Below are 24,675 nucleotides of genomic sequence, written 5' to 3' on the forward strand. Positions count from 1 at the left end.
CTACAGGAATGGTTGCACGTATCTGTGAATATACTACAACCCATTGAACTGCACACATTAAATGAATGAACTGTGGTTATGTGATTTATATCTCAGTAAAGCCATTAAAAAAAACTCACACCAGGGCGCCTGGCTGGCTCAGTTGATAAAGTGTGCGACTCTTGATCTCGGGATTGTAAGTTTGAGCCCCATGTTGGCTGGAGAGATTATTTTAAAATAAAAATGTTAAAACAACAAAATTCACAGCCATACCCACTGTAGTATTAAGCACAATAGTCAAGACATGTAACCCAAAAGTCCACTGATGGATGAAAGGACAAAGGAATAAAATATACACACACATATTATTCAGCCTTAAAAAAGAAGGACATTCTGTTACAACACGCTACAACATGGATGGACCTTGAGGATATACTGAGTGAAATAAGTGTGCCACAAAAAGACAGATACTGTGTGATTCCCCTACGTTAGGTATTTAAAGTAGTCAATCTTGTAGAAACAAAGTAGAATGGTAGTTGCCAGGGGTTTGGAAGAGGAGGGAATGGGGTGTTGCTCATGGGTGCGGCGTTTCAGTTTTGCATGAAAAAGCTCCTAGAGACCCAAGGCACAGCGCTGTGAGTACAGTTAACACCACTGAAACGGACACGTAAAAATGGTTAAGATAGGCTTTATAATATGTTTTTTTGCCATATTTTTAAAAAAAGAGATATATCCCTGAGACTCAGCCAGAAGATGCCCAGCATTTAGGTGTTGGTGGCTGTGGAGAGGCCCAGATCAGTAGGGTCCAATATGGGTAAAAGTAGCACACGGGCTTGTGAAGAACATTCTCGGTCTGGATCGCAAACAGGACAGCGGCATTCCCCAGGAATGCAACAACACACAAACACACACACACACACACACACAAGGGAAGTCCAATCCAGACGGGCTTATCTTCCAGCCTTAGGATGCCCGAGAGGAGGAATGAAGAAGGATGGGACTGGGGGTCGTTAGGAACGGGCGTCCTCCTGCCGCTGCTGGGCATGATGGGTTATGGGGGTCAGTCAGATGTCAGCTTCCCATTAATGAGTCTTTCTCTACTTCCTTCTTTTTTCAGACTCCTGGCAAAATGCAAAATAACTTTGTAATATTCCTTTTTTCCCATTTGATGTTATCCAAACTTTTCTGCCATCCTTACCGGAATATCAGACAGCTCCAGGAACAGAGCCAGCCTCACTCTTCCCCATGTCATTTCCATCCACAAAAGGGTGAACAAGGAGGGGGAGAAGAATATAATCTATCAGGCGGATATTCAGGGGGTAAAGGGTAAGAATTTAAAAGGTGGGGTAGCTCAACAAGTTAGCCCTCACGTACCCACATCCCAACTCGAAAACAACAAGTTGGCATTCATTCACAGACAAAAGTACCTTGTGGAAGGTGTGGGACTCAACACCACACCCCACAGAGCCCGAGAGGGACGAGTCTAGACCACCAGTTCATCAGGTAATAGGTGTGCAGACCTTACTCCCGGCTTGAGCCCTGCAGGGCCTGGGAACCGGCTCCAGCCTGAGAGATGCTGGCGATCACTGTCTTAGACAATCACCCACCCAAGAGAGCCTTTGTGGAAGCGCAGGTTTCCTGTGAAAGTTCCAGCACACCACTGGAGAAAGAAAATAAAAACGTTAACACACCGGAGAGGGAAGGAGGAACATGGCACTCCTCCCCCAAGAGCATAGCTCAGTGCCAAGTCCGATGATTCTTGGCCCTCGATTTCTCCCACGGGGAAAAACAAGGGCATGCGAGAGCGCGTGGCTTCCCTGGTTGTGCAGCAAGTTGCCAAACAAACCTACTTCTCACTCGCGCTGACCAGAGTACTGAGTCACGAGCTGTGTGACCTGGGAGTGGGAAAAGGCTGGGAGAGTGACAGATAAGACCCTCAGAAGGCATTAAAGGGACGTGGATCCTACTGTGTTCCAGACTTCAATAAGAAGCCTGCCCACACGGTGACCTTGTCTGCAGATCCCTCCAACTGGCTCAGAGATATCCCTGAGCCGCGCATCTCACCCCCATGAGCCCCTGTCTCACCCCCTTACCCTATGGATGATTTCTGTGCAAACTCTTGATGGTGGCAAGAGTGAGCTTTGGGACATGGCTAGCGAGCACTCACAAAAAGCCAGCCCGAGTCTGCAGACTGGGGACAGACCACAAACGTGAGCTTTAACCCTACTTGAGAAAACAAAACAGAGGCCGTCAGAGATGCCTGGGTGGCTCAGTCATTTAAGCGTCTGCCTTCGGCTCAGCTCATGATCTCAGGGATTGAGCCCACGATCGGGATTGAGCCCTGCATCAGGCTCCCTGCTCTGCAGGAGACTGCTTCTCCCTCTCCCCCTCCCCACCCGTACTCTCTCTCAAATAAATAAATAAAATTTTTTAAAAAAATTCAGAATAGCTGTTTTAAGGAAGCTCAATGAGCTACAAGAAAACACAGAAAGACAATTCAATGAAATCAGGAAAAGAATAGACGAATAAAATGAGATAGAGATAGAAATCAGAGCTAGAAAGACAGAAGAGATCAAAATCATACCAAAAAGAACCAAATAAACTCTGGAGCTGATGAATACATTGAATGAGGTGGAAAATGCCACAGAGAGCATCAGTTGTAGAATGAAGCAACCAGGAGAAAGAATCTGTGAATTGGAACAAAGGAACTTTGGTATTATCCAGTCAGAGAGTAACAAAGGAAAAAGAAGGAATGAGTGAAGAAAGCCTATATGATCTATAGGATGCCATCAAAAGAAACAAAATGCTAATTATTGGAGCCCCAGAAGGAAAAGAGAGGGAGAAGCGGATGGAGAAAACTTATTTAAAGAAATAATGGCTGGGGCACCTGGGTGGCTCAGTGGGTTAAAGCCTCTGCCTTCGGCTCAGGTCATGATCCCAGGGTTCTGGGATTGAGCCCCAGGTCGGGCTCTCTGCTCAGCGGGGAGCCTGCTTCCTCCTCTCTCTTCTCTGCCTGCCTCTCTGCCTGCTTGTAATCTCTGTCTGTCAAATAAATAAATAAAATCTTTAAAAAAAAAAAAAAAAAAGAAAGAAAGAAAGAATGGCTGAGAGTTCCCAAAGTCCCAACTTTAAGAGATTTTCTCCAACATACATTAGGATGAAAGTGTTGAAAATCAAAAACAAAGGAAGAATCTTAAAAGCTGCAAGAGAAGGGGCTCCTGGGTGACTCAGTCTGTTGGGCGGCTGCCTTCGGCTCAGGACATGGTCTCAGGGTCCTGGGATCGAGCCCCGCATCAGTCTCCTTCCTCAATGGGAATTCTGCTTCTCCCTTTCCTTCTGTCGCTGCCCCTGCTTGTAATCTCTCATTTGTGCACACACTCTCTCTCTAATAAATAAATAAAATCTTAAAAAAAAAAAGCAGCAAGAGTAAAGAAGCTTATAACTTACAAGAGAATCCCCATAAAGTATCAGTGGATTTCTCTGCAGAAACCTCACAGAAGAGAGTGGGATGATATATTCAAAGTGCCAAAAAAATAAAACTGCAACCAAGAATGACCTGGCAAAGTTCTCCTTCAGAAATGAGAGAAAAACAAAGATTACCTCAGACAAACAAAAGCAGAGGGAATTCATCACCAGAAGTGCCTTATAAGGGGCCTCTGGGTGGCTCAGTTAGGTGTCTGCCTTAGGCTCAGATCATGATCCCAGGGTCCTGGGTTTGAGCTCTGCATTGGGCTCTTTGCTTAGCAGGGAACCTGCTTCTCCCTCTCCCTCTGCCTGTCAACTCCCTGCCTGTGCTCTTGCTCTCTGTCAAATAAATAAATAAAATCTTTAAAAATATCTATAGAAGTGCCTTATAAGGAATGCTGAAAGGACTTTTTTTTTTTTTAAAGATTTTGTCTATTTATTTGACAGACAGACATTACATGTAGGCAGAGAGGCAGGCAGAGAGAAAGAAGGAAGCAGGCTCCCTACTGAGCAGAGAGCCCGATGCGGGGCTCGATCCCAGGACCCTGGGATCATGACCTGAGCCGAAGGCAGAGGCTTAACCCATTGAGCCACCCAGGCGCCCCTGAAAGGACTTCTTTAAACTGCAATGAAAGTATGCTAATTAGTAATGTGAAAACATGAAAATATGCAACACACTGGGAAGGTAAATATAGTTGAGCCTTGAACAACACGGGGGTGGGGAGGAAGTTAGGGGCACTGACCCCTGCACAGTCAAAAATTCCCTTATAATTCTGACTCCCCAAAACTTAACTTCTAATAGCTTACTGTTGATTGGAAGCCTTACTGATATTTTGTACATTATTTTTGTACATATTTTGTACATTATATGTATCATATGCCATATTCTTACAATAAAGTAAGCTAAAGAAAAGAGAATGTTAAGAAAATCATAAGGGGGACGCCTGGGTGGCTCAGTGGGTTGAGCCGCTGCCTTCGGCTTGGGTCATGATCCCAGGGTCTGGGATCGAGTCCTGCATTGGGCTCCTTGCTCAGTGGGGAGCCTGTTTCCTCCTCTCTCTCTGCCTGCCTCTCTGCCTGCTTGTGTTCTCCTGCACTCTCTCTCTCTGACAAATAAATAAAATCTTTAAAAAAAAAAAAAAAGAAAGAAAATCATAAGGAAGAGGAAGTACAGTACCATATGTATATTTACTGAAAAAGAATTAGACTGGGTAGCGCACCGTGGGACGGCAATGTTCCACAGCCTGGTGGTTTTTGGTTTTTGGTTTTTGGCAGCCACCAGGATGGCCCGCGGCAATGACAGTGACCTGGAGATGCAGTAAAGCTGCCCCATCTGCTTGGAGGTAGGCATTAGCCATCAGCAGCCGCAGTTACACGTGAGTGCATCGGCCTCTGGGAAGCTGAAGGCAGGAGGGAAGGTGTAGGCCACTGCAGGAAGGGGTCCACACTCCACCCTGGAGGGGCCCAAGGTCCACAGCTGCACTACCACAGCCCTGAAGCACGTCTGGAGCACTCAGGGCAGGGGTGCTAGGGTGTGGGTCTCCCTATACAGCACCGTCGCTGCACACAGAGGGCACCTTGCATCCCTGCCTGCTCCTGGGCCCCCTGTGGTTGCTGACAGCCTCTGCGCGCCTCCACAGGTACCCACAGAGTGACAGCTAATGACCCGCACCAGTCACTTTCTAGTCAGTCTGTGACAATGGAGGGGGAGAGGGCAGTTGTAAATAAATGACTTGTGGCTTTTATTGACAACTCTAAAAAATTTGTATAAGTAGACTCGCACAATTCTAACCCATGTTGCTCAAGGGCCAACTGTATAGTCAAATTCAAAATATTCTAATACTGTAACATGGTGGTGTATTAAGCATTTAACTCTGGTATAAAGGTTAAAGGACAAAGGTATTAAAAATAATTATAGCTACAATCATTTGTTAATGAATCTGCAATATAAAAAGAGATAAACTGTGACATCAAAAATGTAAAAAGGGAGAAAGTAAAAGGGTAGAGTTTTGCATATGGTTGAAGTAAAGTTGTTATCAGCATAGAATAGACTGCTGTTTCTATAAGATATATTATGTAAGCCTCATGGTAACCACAAAACAAAACCCTGCAATAGATAAACCCTGCAAAAGATAAAGGCAAAGGAATCAAAGCATAACACTCCAGAATATCATCAATTCACAAAAGAAGACAGCAAAAGAGAGAGAAAGGTACAGGGAACTTTTTAAAAAATAGCTGGAGAGAGGTGCCTGGGTGGCTCAGTGGATTAGAGCCTCTGCCTTCAGCGCAAGTCATGATCTCAGGGTCCTGGGATCGAGCCCTGCATTGGGCTCTCTGCTCCTCTCTCTCTCTCTGCCTTCCTCTCTGCCTACTTGTGATCTCTGTATGTCAAATAAACAAATAAAATCTTAAAAACTTTAAAAATTAAAAATTAAAATTGAAAAAAAAAGCCAAAGAACAATTAATCAGATGGCATTAATAAGTACTTACTTATCGATAATTACTCTTGATATAAATGGATTAAAAAACAAGATCCAACAGTATGTTGCTACAAGAGACTCACCTGAGCTTTAAGGACACACAGGCTCAAAGTGAAGAGATGGAAAAGGATATTCTATACAACTGGAAATCAAGAGACAGCAGGGATAACCACCCTTAGACAAAATAGACCTTAAAGCATAAACTATAACAAGAGACAAAGAAGGTCATTATATAATGATAAAAGGTCAATTCATCAAGAGGACATAGCAATCATATATGCACCCAACATTAACTATATTAAGTAAATACTAACAGAACTGAAGGGAGAAATAGCCAATAATCCAGAAATGGCAGAGGAACTCAATATCACACTTTCAACAATGGGTAGAACATCCAGACAAAAATCAGTAAGAAAATATTGGACTTCAGCTACGACTAAATGGGCCTAAAAACATATGAAGAACACTGCATTAAACAGCAGCAGAACACACATTCTTCCTAAGTGCACACATAACATTCTGCAGGATAGATCATACAATATATCACAAAACAAGTCTTAACAAATTTAAGATTTAAATTACAGCAAGTATTTTTTCCAACAAATCAGTAGAAAACTGGAAGGCAATAACAAGGGGAAAACTGGAAAATTCACAAATATGTGGGAATTAACATACTCCTGAACAACCAATGGTTCTAAAAGAAATCAAAAGAGAAAAAATTATCAGGGTGCCTGGCTGGCTCAGTCGGTTAAGCATCTGCCTTCAGCTCAGATCATGATCCCAGGATCCTAGGATCAAGCCCAGCATTGGGCTCCCTGCTCAGTGGGAAGCCTGCTTCTCTCCCTCCCTTTGCCTGCCATTCCCCTGTTTGTGCTCTCTCTCTCTCTGTCAAATAGATAAATAAAATATTAAAAAAGAAGAAGAAGAAGAAATTTTAAAAGTATGTTGAAACAAATAAAATAAAAACATAACTTACCAAACTTGCAGCAAAAGCAGTGTTAAAATAGGGAAGCTTATATGGCAAATGTCTACATTAAAAAAAAAAAAGATTTTAAACAAACAACATAACTTCAAACTTAAGGAACCACGAAAAGAACAAACCAAACCCAAAGCTAGCAGAAAGAAGGAAGTAACAAAGATTAGACCAGCAATAAATGAAATAGAGGCCAAGGGGAAAAAAAAAGAAAAGAAAACATCAATGAAAGAGCTTTTTTTTTTTTTTAAATAAATTGCCAGACAAAGGGAAAAAAAAGAGAGAAGACTCGAATAAAATCAGAAATGAGAGAGCAGACATTATGATACCACAGAAAAACAAGAGCATAAGAGACTACTACAAACCACATTACACCCACAAGTTAGCTAATCTAGAAGAAATGGATAAATTCTTAAAAACCTACAACCTAACAAGACTGAATCATGAGGTAATAGAAAATCTAAACAGATACATAATGGGTAATTGAATCAGTAATCAAAATCTCCAAACACAGAAAAGCTCAGGACCAGAGTTTCTCTGCTGACGTCTATCAAACAGTTAAAGCATTAGTATTAACCATTATCAAACTCTTCAAAAAAAATTGAAGAGAAGGGGAGTCTCTCAAACTCATTTTATGAGGTCAAAATTGCCCTGATACCAAAGACAGATAAGGACACTCTAAGAAAACTACAGATGCATATCCCTGATGAATACAGATGCAAAAAGTCTCAAAATATTAACAAACTGAATTCAACATCACATTAAAAGGATCATACCATGATCAAGGAGGATTTATCCCTGGGATGCAAGGATGCTTCAACATATGCAAATTAATTAATGTGATATATACCCCATTGATAAGTTGAAAGACAAAAATCATATGATCATCTCAATAGATACAGAAAAAGCATTTGACAAAATACAACATCTAAACATTGAAGAAAGAAATTAAAGACCTAAATAAATGGAAAGACCTCTTTATTTGTGGATTGGAAGATTTAATATTGTTAAAAGTCCTAACAGATTCAGTCCTAATAAAATTTCAATAGCCTTTTTACAAAAATGGATAGTTGATCCTGAAAGGGACCCAGAGTAGCTAAGATAATCTTGAACAAGAACAAACTTTAAAGATTCACACTTCCAATTTTAAAACTTATTAGAAAGCTATACTAATTAAAACTGTGGTAATAGAATAAAGATAGATACATAGATCAATGAGATACAGAGTCCTGAAAAAAACTCATAAATCTATAGTCAACTGATTTTTGACAAAGGCACTAAGACCATTCAATGAGTAATGGTCTTTTCAAGTAAATGGTTCTAGGACAACTAGCTAAGCCACACAAATAAACTTGGACCTCTGTTTCACATTATATACAAAAATGAACTGAAAATGGATAAAGACCTACAAAGAGCTAAGAGCTCAAACTATAAAGCACTTAGAAGAAAACAAAGGTTATGTCTTAATGACTCTCGATTAGGCAACAGTTTCTTATATACGACACTAAAAGCACAAGCAACCAAAGAAAAAATAAATTGGACCTTATCAAAATAGAAAACTTGTGTCAAAGGACACTATCAAGGAAGTGAAAAGATGACACACAGGATGGGAAAATATATTTGCCAATCCTATATCTGATAAGGATCTATTATGGGAATATATAAAGATCACTTTCAACTCATAAATACAACAAAAAAGATAAAAATAAAAAGACCAATAACCTATTTAAAAATAGGCAAAAGATTCAAAGAGACATTTATCCAAAGAGATTGTACAAATGGCCAATAAGTTCATGGAAAGATGCTCAGTACCATTAACCACAGTCACTGTGGAAAACTCTCTGGAAATTCCTCAGAACGTTAAACACAAGCTACCACAGTGACCCAACAATTGCACTTGCATGCATACGCTACAGAGAAATGAGAATATATGCCCACAGAAAGACTTATATATGAACATTTACAACAGTATTATTCAATAATAGCCAATAAGTAATAGCCAAAAAGTGGAAACAACTTAAATGTGTGTCAACTAGCCAATTGGATAAATATGTGGTCTATCCACACAACCCACACAATATATCTGTACTGATACATGCTACAACATGGATGGGTCTAGAAAATGATACAAAGTGAAAGAAGCCAGACACAAAGGGCTCTTATCAGATCCCATTTATATGAAATGTCTAGAATAGGCCAATCTATAGAGACAAAAAGTAGGTGAGTGGTTGACAAAAGGGAATGAGTAGTGATTGCCAAGGGCAGGGGGTTTCGCTTTGGGTGATGAAAATGTTCTGGGGGGCGGGTTGTACTGGGTCGCTTCGTCAGTTGGGCGACCCACTCTTGATTTCCCCTCAGGTTGTGATCTTAGGGACCAAGCACCACGTTAGGCTCCACACGCTCTCCCTTAAAAAAAAAAAAAAAAAAGACTGCCCAGTTCATAGAATGAGAACAAGTTGCATGTAGTGATTTAGTTACATATTCTAATATCTAGACTTAAATCTTGGCTCCAGGGGAGCCCAGGTGGCTCAGATAGTTAAGTGTCTGCCTTCAGCTCAGGTCATGATCCCAGTGTCTTGGGAACGAGCCCCACATCGGGCTCCTGGTTCAGCGGGGAGTCTGCTTCTCCCTCTCCCTCTGCCTCTCCCCCTGCTCATGCTCTCACGCACTCTCTCTCTCTCTCTATATATATATATCTATATATCTCTCAAATAAATAAATAAAATCCTTAAAAATTGATTTTTAAAAAAATAAATCTTGGCTCCATTTAACTCTGTGTAATCTTGAATAAGCTACTTAATTTCTCTGTGTTTCCACTTCCTCCTCTGTAAAGTAGGGATGTTAATAGTTCACACAGGATTATTGCTCAAGAATTACATAAGGTAATTTATGTAAAGCACATGGGCACCTGAGGAAGTATTTGTGCCGTTTTCTCTACATCGTGGTTTTTGCCCCTAAGCCGGGGCGCCCTCTGCAGGAAGTTGTGGAAGTAACAGGCTCTCCTTAAGGGATACCCCAGCCCTCATCTCTTCTTCCCCGCTACCACCCTTTGTAAAAGAGCAGTTCTAGGATTATGAAAAATGGAACAGGAAGCCGAGTTTCCATATATCCTCTGTACCAAGGCCTCCTCCACTGTGTCCCCCATTATTAGCATCTTGCATTAAGTTGTTACATTTGTTATAACTGATCACAGGATTGATACATTATTATCAGCTATAATTTACATTAGTTTACATTAGGGTTCATAGTTTACATTAGGGTTCTCTCTTTGTATTGTACAGTTTGTAGGTTTTGACCAATGTATGACATGTATCCACCATTACAGTACAGAAGTGTCACTGCCCTAAAATCCGGGGCTCCACTTACTCATCCCTCCCACCAACCCCCAACCCCACAACCACTAATCTTTTCAATGTCTTCATAGTTTTGCCTTCTCCAGAATGTCACAGAGCTGGAATTACACAGTATTTGGCCTTTTCAGATTGGTTTCTCTCCCTTGGCAATACGCCAAGGTTCCAATTTAAGGTTCCAACGTATCTTTCCATGATTTGGTAACTTACTTCTTTTTATTGATGAAACTATCCATTATGTATATATCCACTCAGCAACAGAAAAACATCTTGATTGCCTCCAGATTTTGATAATTATGAATAAAGCTGTTCTAAGCCTTTACGTGCAGATTTTTGTGTAGACATAGGTTTTCAACTCATTTGGGAAAATAGCAAGGAGTTCAACTTCTGGTTCATACAGTAAGAATATGTTTAGTTTTATAAGAAACTGTCATATTATCTCCCACATGGTTGTTCCATTTTGTACTTCCACCAGCAACGAAAGAGCGTTACTGTTGCTCCACATCCTTGCCAGAATTTGGTTTGATTAGTGTGCTGAATTTTAGCCATTTTAATTGGTGTGTAGTGGTAGCTTGTTGTTTCAATTTGAAATTCCCTAATGACAGGTGATGCTGAACATCTTTTCATATGCTTATTTGCCATCTGTATATCTTCTTTAGTGAGGTGTTTGTTCACGTCTTTTGTCCATTTCTAATTGGGTCATTCTTATTGTTCAGTTGTGTGAGTTTTTTGTATATTTTAGAAATCAGTCCTTTACCAGATGTGTGTTTTCCAAATATTTTCTCCCAGTCTGTGGTTTGTCTTTTCATTCCCTTAACAGTACCTTTAAAGAGAAATTTTCCATTTCAGTGAAATCCAACTTACCAATGTTTTCTTTCACGGATGGTACTTTTTGGTGTTATTTTCTAAAAATTCATCACAGAAGTGAAGGTCATTAGATATTTTCCAAATGATCTTCTAGGAGTATATAGCTTAGCACTTCACATTTACGTCTTTGATGCATATTGAGTTAATTTTTGTGAAAAATCTGCCTTTAGGTTTTTTTTTTTTTTTTTTTGCATGTGCATGTCCAGTGTTCTAGGGCCATTCATTGGAAACACTATCATTTCTCCACTGAATTGTCTTCGTTTCCTTTTTAAAGATCAGTCCACTATATTTGTGTGGTCTGTTTGTCCATTCTTTTGTCAATACCACAGTCTTGGTTACTGTAGCTTTACAGCAGTTCTTGAAGTTGGATAGAGGCAGTTTCCAAATTTGTTTTAGTTCTTCAACATTGTGTTGGCTACTCATGATATTTTACTTCTCCATATAAAATTTAGGATCAATTTGCTGATATCCACAAAATAACTTTCTAGAATTTTTAAAAAGATTTTATTTATTTATTTATTTGACAGAGATAGCGAGAGAGGAAACACAAGCGGGGGGGGGGGGGACACATGGGAGAGGGAGAAGCAGGTTTCCCACAGAGCAGAGAGCCCGATGTGGGGCTTGATCCCAGGACCCTGGGATCATGATCTGAACCAAAGTCAGATGCCCAACCAACTGAGCCACCCAGGCACCCCAACTTGTGAGAATTTTTATTAGGATTATGTTGAATCTATAGATCAAACTGGAAGAACAGACATCTTGATAATATTGATTCTTCCTATCCTTGTGTACAGAATCTCTCATTTAGAATTTCTTTCATCAGAGTTTTGTAGTTTTTTTGTAAAATGTATACCTAAGTATTTCCTTTTCTTTGGTAAACAGTATTGTGTTTGTCTTTTAAAAAGATTTATTTATTAGTGCCTTCTTAGCACAGTAGGCAGCGTGTCAGTCTCATAAAAAGATTTATTTATTTATTTGAAGAAATGGGTGGGGCAGGGGGAGAGAATTCTTCAGCAGACCTCCCAAACACACATCATCCAGCAGGGAGTCTGACACTGGGCTCAATCCCAAGACCTATGAGATCATGACCCGAGCCAAAACCAAGAATCAGACACCCAACTGACTGAGCCACGCAGGTGCCCCAGTGGTATTGTGTGTGTGTGTGTGGGGGGGGTTAACATTTATTTATTTATTTGAGAGAGAGTGTGAGAGAGAGAGCAAGTGAGTGCAGGGAGGGACAGAGGGAGAGATAGGATCCTTAATGTGGACTCCCGGTTGAGCACAGAGCCTGATAAGGGCTCGCTCGATCCAGGACCCTGAGATCATGACCTAAGTAGAAATCAAGAGTCAACCATTCAACCAACTAAAGCCACCCAGGCACCCCCACAATGGGATTGTGTTTTACATTTCAAATTCCAATAATTTACCAATGGTATATAAGATAACAACTGACTTGTATATTAATCTTGTATCCTGCAACTTTGCTACAATCACTTACTAATTTCAGGAGGGTTTGGTTTGGTTTTGGTTTTCTGGTCATTTCTTTCAGATTTTCTACATAGATAATCATGTCATTTGGAAACAGAGTTTTATTTCTTCCTTCCCAATCTATATATAATTTATTTCTTTCTCTTATCTTATTGCATTATCCAGGGCTTGCAGTAGCAGCCCCGGTGGTGAGGGGACAGCCTTTCCTTCTTTCTGAGCTTGGCAGAAAAGCATCTAGTTGTTCATTGCTGAGTTTGATGTAGGTTTTTTGTTTTCTTTTCTTTTTTGAGAGGGGAGAGGGGAAGGAGAGGGAGAGAGAATCTCAAGCAGGCTCCCTGCCCAGCATAGAGCCTGACGTGGGGCTCAGTCTTATAACCCCAAGATCATAACCTGAGCTGATATTAAGAATTGGATGCCTGGGGCGCCTGGGTGGCTCAGTGGGTTAAGCCGCTGCCTTCAGCTCAGGTCATGATCTCGGGGTCCTGGGATCGAGTCCTGCATCGGGCTCTCTGCTCGGCAGGGAGCCTGCTTCCTCCTCTCCTCTCTCTGCCTGCCTCTCTGCCTACTTGTGATCTCTCTCTGTCAAATAAATAAATAAATAAATAAATAAATAAATAAAGAATTGGATGCCTAACTGACTGAGCCACGCAGGCACCCCTAGCTATAGGTTTTTTGGTAGATGTTCTTTATCAAGTTGACAAATTCTCTCTAATCCTAGTTTACTGAGCTATTTTATCATGAATGAGTGTTGGATTTTGTCAAATGCTTTTTTCTGCATTTACTGACATAATCATACATTTTTTAGCCCACTAATATGATGGATTACATTAATTAATTTTTAAATATTAAATCAGCCTTCCAGGGCTCCTGGGTGGCTTAGAGGGTTAAGCCTCTGCCTTCAGCTCAGGTTATGATCTCAGGGTCCTGGGATTGAGCCCAGCATCGGGCTCTCTGCTCGGCAGGGAGCACTTCCTCCTCTCTCTGCCTGCCTCCTTGTGATCTCTCTCTCTCTCTGTCAAATAAATAAATAAAATCTTTTTAAAAAGTCAGACTTCCACACCTGGAATAAATTCTACTCAGTCATGTGTAGAATTCTTTTTTTCATATTGTTGAATTCATCTTGGTAATTTTTTTGAGGATCTTTGCATCCATGTTTATGAGAGATATTAATTTGTAGTCTCCTTGTAGTATCTATCTGGTTTTGATAGAAGGTTAATGCTGGTTGCATAGAATGATTTAAGAAGTATGCCATCTGTTTCTATTTCTGGAACAGAAAATATTGTTCTTCCTTAAATGTTTGGTACCATACACTAGTTAACCCATCTGGGCCTAGTGCTTTCTTTTCTGGAAGGCTATTAATTATAGACTCAATTTATTTAATAGATAAAGCCCTATTCAAATGTTCTATTTTTCTTTGTGAGTTTTGATAAATTGTATAGATTGGTGGACTATGCCTTTTGGTAGACTGTTTTGATAGATTGGTCCCTTTCATCTAGGTTAACATATTTGTGGGTATAGAGGTATTTGTAATATTCCTTATTATCCTTTTAATGTCTATGGGATCAGTAGTGATTGCTCCACAGTTTTTTTTTTTTTTAGTTATTCTACTTTTTTGAGTACAGCTGACACACATTACATTCGTTTCAAGTGTATAACTTAGTGATTTGACAAGTTTATATACTACTCGATGTTGGCCAATATAGTTACCATCTGTCCCATTACATCGTTAATACAGTATCATTGACTGTTCCTTGTGCTCTGCTTTTTATTTTAATATTTTTAGAGATTTTTTTTTTTTGAGCGGGAAAGAGAGAGCACAAGTGGGGAGGAGAGGGAGAAGCAGGCTCCCCACAATCAAGGACCTCAGTGCGGGGCTCCATCCCAGGACTCCAGGATCATGACCTGAGCTGAAGGCAGATGCCTAACTCACAGAGCCTCCCAGGCACCCCACACTTGTGCTCTGCTTTTTTTCTCCTGACTTACTCATTCTGTAACTGGAGACCCGTATTTCCTCTCCCCTTCCCCCATTTTGTCCACCCCCCTTTTCATTTCTGATATTAGAAATTTGTCTTCTTTTTTCTTAGTTAACCAAGCTAGAGGCTTACAATTTTATCAATTTTCTTCAAAGAACCAATTTTGGTTTTGTTTTTCTCTACTGACTCTTTTCAATTCTACTGATTTCTGTCTTAATTTCTTTTCTTCTGTTTACTTTGGATTTAAACTGGTTTTTCTCTAGTATCCTAAGGTAAAAGCTGAGGTTAGTGATATTAGATCTTTTACTACATCGCACAGTTTTGATAAGTTGTATTGAGCTTATTTTGGTTCAAATATATTTTGACTTTGGGGTGCCTGGATAGCTCAGTCAGTTAAGCAGCTGGCTCTTGATTTCAGCTCAAGTCATGATCTCAGGGTTCTGGGATCAAGTCCCACATTGGGTTCCGCACTCAGCAAGGAGTCTGCTTAAGGAGTCTCTCTCTCAAATAAAAAATCTTTAAAATTATATATATATGTGTATATATATATATATATGTATATACATATGTACATATATATGTAATTTTTTTCCTTTTTTAAGATCTCTTTGACCCATGTGTTATTTAGAATATGTTGTTTAACATTCAAATATTGGGGGATTTCCCCCCTATCTTTCTCTTCTTGACTTGTTTAATTTCATTTCAGTTTAAGAGTATACTTTGTATGATTTCTATACTTTTTTGATTTGTTGTGTTTTGTGTCCCAGAATGTGGTCTTGGTGAATGTTCCACGTGAGCTTGAGAAGAAGGCATATTCTGCTATTACTTGATGAGGTATTCTCTATCAATTAGATCTAGTCATTTGATAGTGCTTGTTTAGTTCAACTACATCCTGATTTTCTGCCTGCTGGGTCTGTCAGTAATACAGGGGTGTTGAATTCTCCAACTGTATTAGTGGATTTATCTATTTCTCCTTATAGTTCTGTTTTTGTCTCATATATTTTGGTCCTCTGTTAGGTAATTTTGTATTAAGGATTGCTATATCTTCTTGGAGAATTTACCCTTTTACCATTATATAATGACCCTCCTTCTCACAGATAAATTTCTTTGCTCTTTAGTCAGCTTTGAAATTAGTATGGCTACCTGGCTTTCTTTTGGTTTGTGTTAGCAAAGTATATCTTACTCTATCCTTTTTTCTTTTTAAAAAACTTGTGGTAAAATACACATAAAATTTACCATCTCAACCATTTTTAAGTGTACAGTTCAATGGTGTTAAGTATATTCACATTGTTGTGCAACTAAACCCCAAAACTTTTTCTATCCCTTTCCTCTTAATCTATCTGTGTCTTTATACTTAGAGTGGGTTTCTTGTAGCCAATATATAGTTGGGTTTTGTTTTTTTAATCCACTCTTGACAGTCTCTGTCTTTTGATTTGTGTATTAAATCATTCAAAATGATTATTGATAGCATTGGATCAATATCTATTGTGTTTTTTACTGTCCTCCATCCATTGTCCGTGTTTTTTTTTTCTTAATTTTTTTGCTTTCTATACTTTTTCTGCCTTTTTTTGTTTTTTTTTTTTTTTTAAAGATTTTATTTATTTATTTGACAGAGAGAAATCACAAGTAGATGGAGAGGCAGGCAGAGAGAGAGAGAGAGGGAAGCAGGCTCCCCGCTGAGCAGGGAGCCCGATGTGGGACTCGATCTCAGGACTCTGAGATCATGACCTGAGCCGAAGGCAGCGGCTTAACCCACTGAGCCACCCAGGCGCCCCTTTTTTTGGTTTTAATGAAGCATTTTACGTGATTCCATTTTCTCTCTCTTGCAATGTCATTAATACGATTTTTTTCTAACATTTTAAAGTGGTTCCTTTAGAGTTTGCCATACCCATTTACTACTAATCCAAGTCCTCTTTCACGTAGCATTATACTGCTTCACAGAGCAAATACCTCAGAACAGAGTATTTCCAACTCCTCCTTCTAACACTGTCATCATTCATTTCACTTATCCATAAGCTGTAACACTGAACACCTTTGAACAAACTGTTATGTCAGATCAGTTAAGAAGACTAAAGGATTTCATTTTACCTTCATTTATTCCTTCTCCAGCACTCTTCGCTTCTGTCTATAGACCCAGATTTCTAATGTATATCATTTTCTCTCTAAAAGCTTCTTTAACATTTATTGCAAGGTAGCTCTGTTGGTGACAAATTCCCCAATTTTTCTTTGAGAAAGTATTTCTTGTTTTTGCAGGATAATTTGACTGAATATAGAATTCTACATTATTTTTCTTTGAAGGCTTTAGATATTACACTGCACTCTTTACTGGTATGGTTTCTGAAGAGAAGTCTGATGTAATTCTTGTCCTTGTTCCTTTATAAGTAAGCTTTTCCCCTTCTGGCTTCGTTCAATATTTTCCTTTTGTCTTCAGGGTTCCCCCCGCCCCAGTTCAATATGATATGCCCAGTTGTAGATTTTTTTTGTATTTATCCTTTTTAGTATCCTTTAAGATTCCTAGATTTGTGGTTTCTTTTCTGTCATTAATTTTGGAAAATTCTCGGTCATTATTTCTTTTGTTTCTATCTTTTTTCTTCTTTACATGTATGCTAAACATTTTGTAATTGTCCCACAGTTCTTGGGTGTTTTGCTCCATATTTTTCATTCCTTTCTCTCTTTTCAGTTTTGCATATTACTAGTGATATATGTTCAAACTCATTCTTTCCTTGGCCATGTCCAGTTCAGTGATGACCTCATCAAAGGTATGCTTCATTTGTTATAATGTTTTATTTTGTTTGTTTTGTTTCTAGCATTTCCTTTGATTGTTTCTTGGAGTTTCCATCTGTTCTTGAATGTTATCTATTTCTTCCATTAAAGCTCAAAGCATACTAATCAGTTGTTTTAAATTCCCTCTCTGGTAATTGCAACATCTTTGCCATTTATGAGTCTGGTTCTGATGACAGCTCTGTCCAAGTTGTGGTTTTTTGTCTTTTGGTATGATTTGCAGTTTTATGCTGAAAACCAGACATGATATACTTTGTAAAAGAGATGGAAGAATATAGTCCTCAAGTGTGCAACTTTAGGTTTATCTGGTTTGGAGCTAGTGTGTGCTCACTGTTTACTATAGCCACAGGTTGTCAGAGATGAATTTCCTCTGGTGTTCTTATTTTTAACCTCCCCCGTTGTCTTTGTATTTCCCTAGAGACATCTTTTTTTTTTTTTTTAAGATTTTATTTATTTATTTGACAGACAGAGATCACAAGTAGGCAGAGAGGCAGGCAGAGAGTGAGAGAGAGGAGGAAGCAGGCTCCCCGCGGAGCAGAGAGCCCGACGCGGGGCTCGATCCCAGGACCCTGGGATCATGACCTGAGCCGAAGGCAGAGGCTTTAACCCACTGAGCCACCCAGGTCCCTAGAGACATCTTAAATAAGGTCTGAGATGTGCTGTTCTTTCATTTGCAATCTTGTTATTATGCAGATGCTCTACTGATATGGTGGTTAGGTGTTGGGGGAAGGGAAGCATCCTATAGTCCTATGATTAGGTGTCAGTCTTTTAATGAGCCCATGGGCTTTTACCTCCATAAGTGCTTCTCAGTCACTGGGTTTCCCCCACCCCCTCAGTTAAGGCAGAAAGGCTAAAGTGCTGGCCTTGGGTGTTTCCCTTCTCTGGGTCAGTTAGGCTCTAGTTAAGAAGTTTCTCTTAAGGGTAGTCCATGTTAAGGAGAACATAATGCTCTGGGTGTATTTTTAATATAGCTAATTTTCTATTCTTCCTGCTGGAAGCACAAAAGGATTTTTCTTCACTCTTTACTGTGGGGGACTTGGCAGGACTCCTGGAGTCAACACTCACAAAAATGGCAGGCCCCTTGAAAAAAAGTTTTTTTAAAAGATTTTATTTGTTGGGACGCCTGGGTGGCTCAGTTGGTTGGGCGACTGCCTTCAGCTCAGGTCATGATCCTGGAGTCCCAGGATCGAGTCCCACATCGGGCTCCCTGCTCAGCAGGGAGTCTGCTTCTCCCTCTGATCCCCCCTTCTCAAGATCTCTCTCATTCTCTCTCTCTCTCTCAAATAAATAAAATCTTAAAATTAAAAAAAAAAAAGATTTTATTTGTTTATTCGACAGACAAAGATCACAAGTAGGCAGAGAGGCAGGCAGAGAGAGGAGGAAGCAGGCTTCCTACAGAGCAGAGAGCCTGATGCGGGGCTTGATTCCAGGACCCTGGGATCATGACCTGAGCCAAAAGCAGAGGCTTTAACCCACTGAGCCACCCAGATGCCCCTCAAGTGGAAATATTTCTGAAATAGTCCCAAACTGAGGTGCATCAATGCCCAAACAGAGGTATGAGGACCAAGGAAATTAAGACCATCTGAGCAAGCTAAGAGAGAGCCCGACAACCTCCCCAGGGAGACCATACAGAGGGTGGAGTCCTCATCTGCTACCGTCTAGAGTTCATGGGTGGGTGGGGTCCAGCACAGGGAGGACACTTGCAAAACACAGTAAAACTCTCTCTCTCTGGAGCACAGTGTAGCCTCCGATCAGGGCGTGTCAGATCCCTCAGAGCACAGAGCTGGCGTAAAGCTGCCTCAGTAGATCCTTGACCTGAACTGATCCTTAGGAAGCCGAGAGCACAATATTGGGCAGCACAGTGAACAAGCAGTCAGCCCACAGCTCTCGCAACAATTTATCGCGGCCCTCCTCTCTGTGGAGAGTCAGAGGGCAGGCTTCCCTGGTTTAGGCAAGTTCTCCATCCAGGGGATTCAGAGACATCAACACTAAAAAGATGCATCTGTCTCAGAACCAGACAATGAACCATTGAAGCAAGACAAGTGCAGAGCCCAGCCAGGAAACTAAGAGTCCAGGCATGTCCAAGCTACCCACGGTGGTCCCGCGGGACCAGCAACAGGCAGTGCGTATCGCATACGCTCTCAGGAACAGAGAGACCAAGGGCACGGCAGAGGTGTTGCGACAGCAAGCAGACTTTAATCAAGGATGTGAAGCCAGGGTGACTCCCGCCTCTTCGGTTACATTAGCTTCTTTTTTCTCCTCAGGACATAGGCAGGAGGAAGAAGGCCTGTTTTCTAATGAGAATCTAGAAATCAGTGTCCATCCCCAACTTGTATTACGTGGACTGGTTCAGATCTCTCTCTCCAGTTGGTTTGCAATCCGTTTTCAAGCTTTTTCCTTCCTTGAGAAAAGTCTTCTCACATTCACCTATGTCTTGAGTCACCCTGGAATTAAGCTGCCTCTACACTAGCTGTTTCCTGTCTGGAAGATTCTACCGCAAGTATCTGCATGGCTAGCTCCCTCACCTCCTTCATCCTTCCAGTCTTCACTCAGACATTACCTACTTGACAAGGTTCCGCTGAAATCTGCTCCCTCTGCCACCCCCTGGCATTCCCGATCTCCCACACCTCGCTCTGTACTTTTCTGTAACTCTTACCAACTTCTCTGTCTTTGCTTCTCCTGCAGTTTGAGTAGGAGATGCCCAGTTATATCACATAACTAATGTAGTGACTGCATCTCAGTATCACGACAGTGGATGCTCCACAAGAGCAGGGATTTCTGTCTGGTCACTGATATCCCAAGTGCTCAAAGATGGAACACAAAAGGCAATTCAATAAAAGAGTGTGTGCCAGTGAGAAGCAAAGCCTAGTTCAGATTCCGCCCTGTCACTCGCTAGCCAGCCGTGTGCTTCAGGCAGTTTGCTTCCCTCTCTGCTCCGTTTCTCAAACTGTGAGACTGGAGACCAAGTACTCACCCTGCTAGGTTATGCCTGGAAAGTGCCTAGCAGCGTGCTTGCTTAGTTCAGAGATGGGCCAGCCCTCTGACATAATTACTGCCTGTCTCAAACTCTTCACCTCTGGTCTGTTCTACATACCTTCACTCAGGGGCATCACTAAGGCCATTGACGCAGGCCTGTGATGAGGGCAAGAGGCCAAGGAAAAAAACCAAAGATTTCAGGGTTCCCTTTTTCCTGCACCAGCTTAGCTGACCTGAGGGCAGCTAGCCTTGGGCTCCCCAACCCCCACGCCCCAGTTATAAGGCAGAAGAGGATCTAGAACAAATCTGGCCCTGTGAGAAATCTGAGCCCTCTTTGACCTACTAGACCATACTGGATGCCCTCCGACCACCAGGGATTGTAAGCCCACAACCAGGAAGGGACTCTGAGCTTACCAGGACCTCACAGATGTGCGGAGAGGATTGAGGTACCACATGCAAGGAAACACCTCCTACAGCCTGGCACCTGTGGGATGAAAAGAGGATGATGCTAGGAGGTGGGCTCCTCAGTCAGGAGTTAGGGTCACAGGCTCTGGAGTTCATGTTCAGCCTGAGTTCATGTTCTGTGTCCACCACTCCACCGGTGTGGCTTCTTTGGTTTCCGGAGGTCGCCAAGCTTTAGTGTGCTTAGCTGTAAAATGAGGAAATGAACAGTCCTCACCTCACTGAATTACTGTGGGGATGAAGTGAGACATGCTTATGAAGTGCCTTAGCATGCTGCCAGACACTCACCTTTAGTAATGATCATTAATTCACTTCCAAAGACCTTTGACACCAGGTAAGTTCTATGGGACCACCTTGCCAGCAGTGGCTTTGGCCAGTAGGAACCATATAAACCATGGCTGTGAGGTAGGAAGAGGTGAAACATAACCATGCCTTCAGGACTGTTCAACTCAAGCAGACAGAGAAGGGACAGCTTTCTCTAAAATCTGAAATCCTAATCCTCTCTAACAGCCTGCCAAACAAAACTCATCCTGCAAATTATACTCTTCAACTGGTGGCCAGAACTTAATGGTGTATATATGTGATGTGTGTGTACATGATGAATCAAGAAACACAATTTTTCACATCCTTATTCCTTCAACAGATGTTTACTAGACACCCACTCTGTGCAGCACCTTCTGCTAAGTGTCCCTGCAATGTGACACAGGCTCTGTTCTCAAGGAGCTCACAGGTCATGGAGGAGATGGGCACGCAAGCAATCCCAACAGGTTTGGCACAGGTTTTCACCAGGAACAATGCAAGCTCAGAAGAAGGGTAATTATTCTGGAAGGGGAGTACTCAAAAGAAAGAACTTTTCACCCTGTTTTTTTGAGAGATTCCACCCAGCATTAGGGAACCCATTGAGGAAGGCCAGGGACCTAGTTTTATCACTGTATTAATCATATCTTTTATTTTCTGTAGTCTGATTCTTGGACATCTGGGGACTTGCTACCCCTAAAGGGGCTGCCCCTCTCAAGGTTAGCCAGTTTCTAAAGATGGTAAACAAGCTGCCAGAAAACGTGCCTTTCAAAAGGAAGCAAACCATTCTGGAGCCATTCCCCCAACCACCTCTTTTATGAGGCTCTACCTGCTCTAATCATCCCTGGGCCTGGTACTGGACAAACAGGGACAGCCTCTCTGCCCCTGAGCCCACTGAAATTACTCAAACTGTGCAATCCTAAACCTGCTTACCCTGCCTCGCCTATTCCTTCCCATGGAAACCACAGTAAAGACTCTGGTACAGTTTCCCCTCACCCCTGGTGCTTTCCTTAGTGGCGCCCGTGGCGTGGCATGCCACTGCCTTTGCATCTATAAGTGTAACAGATTATCTTCTCAACAGCAGCTGTCTCCTGACCCATTGGCCTTATCATACCTAAATAATAAAATCTATACTAAAACAATAACCAGAAATTCTTTTCTCTGAATCCTACAGAAGAGTGGCAGAATGAGACGAACAATTACCGGGGACAACTGGTTCTCTTTTTGCTCTAAAGCACTGATCAGTAAGTTCTTAGAAGACAGGGACTATATTTTAAACAACTTTGTCCCCTCTCTACAGCACTAGGAGTAATGGCCCAATAAATGTCCTCAGAGAAGTCACAGTTCAGGGCAGAGACAGACATATAAACCAGCAATGACAATTTACTCTGTAAGTGCTCTCTAATGGAGTCATGCACAAACCAGAGTGGGACAGAAGAAGAAATAACATCTGAATTTGGTTGGGAAGTTCAGGAATTTTTCATAGAGCCTTTGAGTTGGGACTGAGCAGATGAACAGAACTTCGCCAGGCAGCCAAAATTATCATAGTATCACAGCGGGGAGAGGCGTAGGTCGAAAGCATTCTAAACGTGTACATGGTGAAAGAGGAGGAGCAAGGCACGTTCTGGTAACTTCTCACCAAACTCAGGAGACGACTATTACCTCTCTCGGAGATGGAGGATGAAAGTGTCCCTGCTTTTTCTCACAACGCAAAAATCTAGCCCCAGTGGCTTTGGGGCTAGAGATTTGTCAAATGACTATTTAGACCTTAAAAAGAATTTTTTTTAAAGACTTTTTTTTTTTTAAGATTTTATTTATTTATTTGACAGAGAGAGATCACAAGTAGGCATAGAGGCAGGCAGAGAGAGAGAGAGAGGAGGAAGCAGGCTCCCTGCTGAGCAGAGAGCCCGATGCGGGACTCGATCCCAGGACCCTGAGATCATGACCTGAGCCGAAGGCAGCGGCTTAACCCACTGAGCCACCCAGGCGCCCCTAGACCTTAAAAAGAATTTAACAACTGTGTTCAATATTAGTAGCTACTTATTAATACTCAGTTCAATTAAAAACCTGTTTTATTTTTAATAATAAATGCTCATTACTAAATGTTATACAAAATTTTTAAACATTAGCTACTAAATGCATAGCTAATCAAATGGCTGGTCGAATCTACAGATCCTCTCCCTTAGACTGAATCCCTTCTTCTTGAGTCATTTAAGAATCTTCAAAAAGTTTATCCTCCAGCAGTCCATGGTCGAGTGTGCCACACTATCTCCCTCTCCTAAAGGCACTCCACGTAAAGGTTGGGATGGATGCCACATGTTTTACTTTTTACCAGATGGCTAGGGCACCTGTGCAGTATGAATTTGAATTGGGTCTTTACATCCTATACATAGTCACATATACATGATTTCAAGCAAGCAGCCAGGCAGTGGGTAAGAAAAGCCAAGTCAGCATAAAGGCAAAGGCTCTCTATTATAATCTTCTGTGGAAACCCAAATCCTGAGATTAGGATAACAGCTGCTCAAGAAGTAGAAGGGATGGGGGTGCTGGAGAATCTGAGAGGTTGGGAAAGAACTGGAGCCTCTCCAGGAGAGGCACTGGAGTCCTGCTCCCCAGGGCTCAGGGGTGACATAGTACATGGAATTGGACCTCTGACACCCAGCTGCCAGGCCCCACCCAAGATTCCAGGGACATGAGGGAACAAACGAGCTATCAGACTTAATGGGACCAGGACTGGGAAGTAGCTCTTTCAGAAGTAATCTGATGTCTGGAAGGGGCTTCCTGGAGTCTTGATGCCACACGAGATCTGGATACTTTTGCATAATCTCAGGAGTTTGGGGGAATCTACCAGCAAGGCAGATGGTGGGGGGGATCTTGATAACAGAACTAAATTAAGGGATAACAAAGACATGCAATATTTCCTGCATATGTTAATCTATGGACTGGAAAATCCCACCCACTCTACATTTTCCTCTTGATTCCACAGGACAGTCAAGCCAGAAGGCTCTGCAGCAGCAGGCTGACAAGCATCCACTCATCCAGGAAAAAGACTATTTAGGGGGCCCCTGGGTGGCTCAGTGGTTAAGCGGTTGCCTTCGGTTTGCATCATGATCCCAAGGTCCTGAGATCGAGCACTGCTTCAGGCTCCCTCCTTGGTGGGAAGCCTGCTTTCCGTTTCCCACCTCCCCTGCTTCTGTTCCTCCTCTCACTGTGTCTCTCTGTCAATTAAATAAATAAAATCTTTTTTAAAAAAGAGAGAATATTTAGATGCTTATTTTGTGGGTCCACTAGCAGATAGTGCAGAGATAAAAGGCCTTCTTCCTTTCCCTTTATATTTCTAATAGGAAATGAGGAGACAAAGTATAGACAGCAAGAGCAGTTTCTGTATTGCAGCTGGGGAAGAGACAGGAAGAAGATAGAATCCACAGTTCAGGGAGTGAGTCAGGAAGGAAGCATCCAAAATGTCAGTGGAGGGGTGTCTGGGTGGTTCAGTCCACTCACACATGCTCTCTCTCTCAAATCAATCCATCTTTAAAAAAAAAAAAAAAACCTAGAATGAAGAGCAGAAGACAAACTCTAGTTGC

General features: G+C 41.5%; 1 protein-coding gene and 1 long non-coding RNA gene across 3 annotated transcripts in view; one reads left to right on the forward strand and one right to left on the reverse strand.

Moving 5' to 3' along the window:
• Nucleotides 1-20,745: 20,745 nt before the first annotated feature.
• Nucleotides 20,746-24,675, reverse strand: part of WBP2NL (WBP2 N-terminal like) — a 35,679-nt gene continuing 31,749 nt past the window's right edge. Inside the window, exon 8 of one of the 2 annotated variants that reach the window (XM_082740028.1) lies at nt 20,746-20,816. The gene's annotated coding sequence lies outside the window, so the exon portion shown is untranslated. The remainder of the gene's footprint in view (nt 20,817-24,675) is intronic. The other variant, XM_082740029.1, reaches the window with a different exon arrangement.
• On the forward strand, nt 20,836-24,346 carry LOC309869270. Its single transcript, XR_014314084.1, has 3 exons — nt 20,836-21,128; nt 21,438-21,607; nt 24,078-24,346. It is a non-coding gene; the product is annotated as an uncharacterized lncRNA (long non-coding RNA).

Source organism: Mustela nivalis (assembly GCF_964662115.1).
Source record: "Mustela nivalis genome assembly, chromosome: 7".
Taxonomy (NCBI): Eukaryota; Metazoa; Chordata; class Mammalia; order Carnivora; family Mustelidae; genus Mustela; species Mustela nivalis.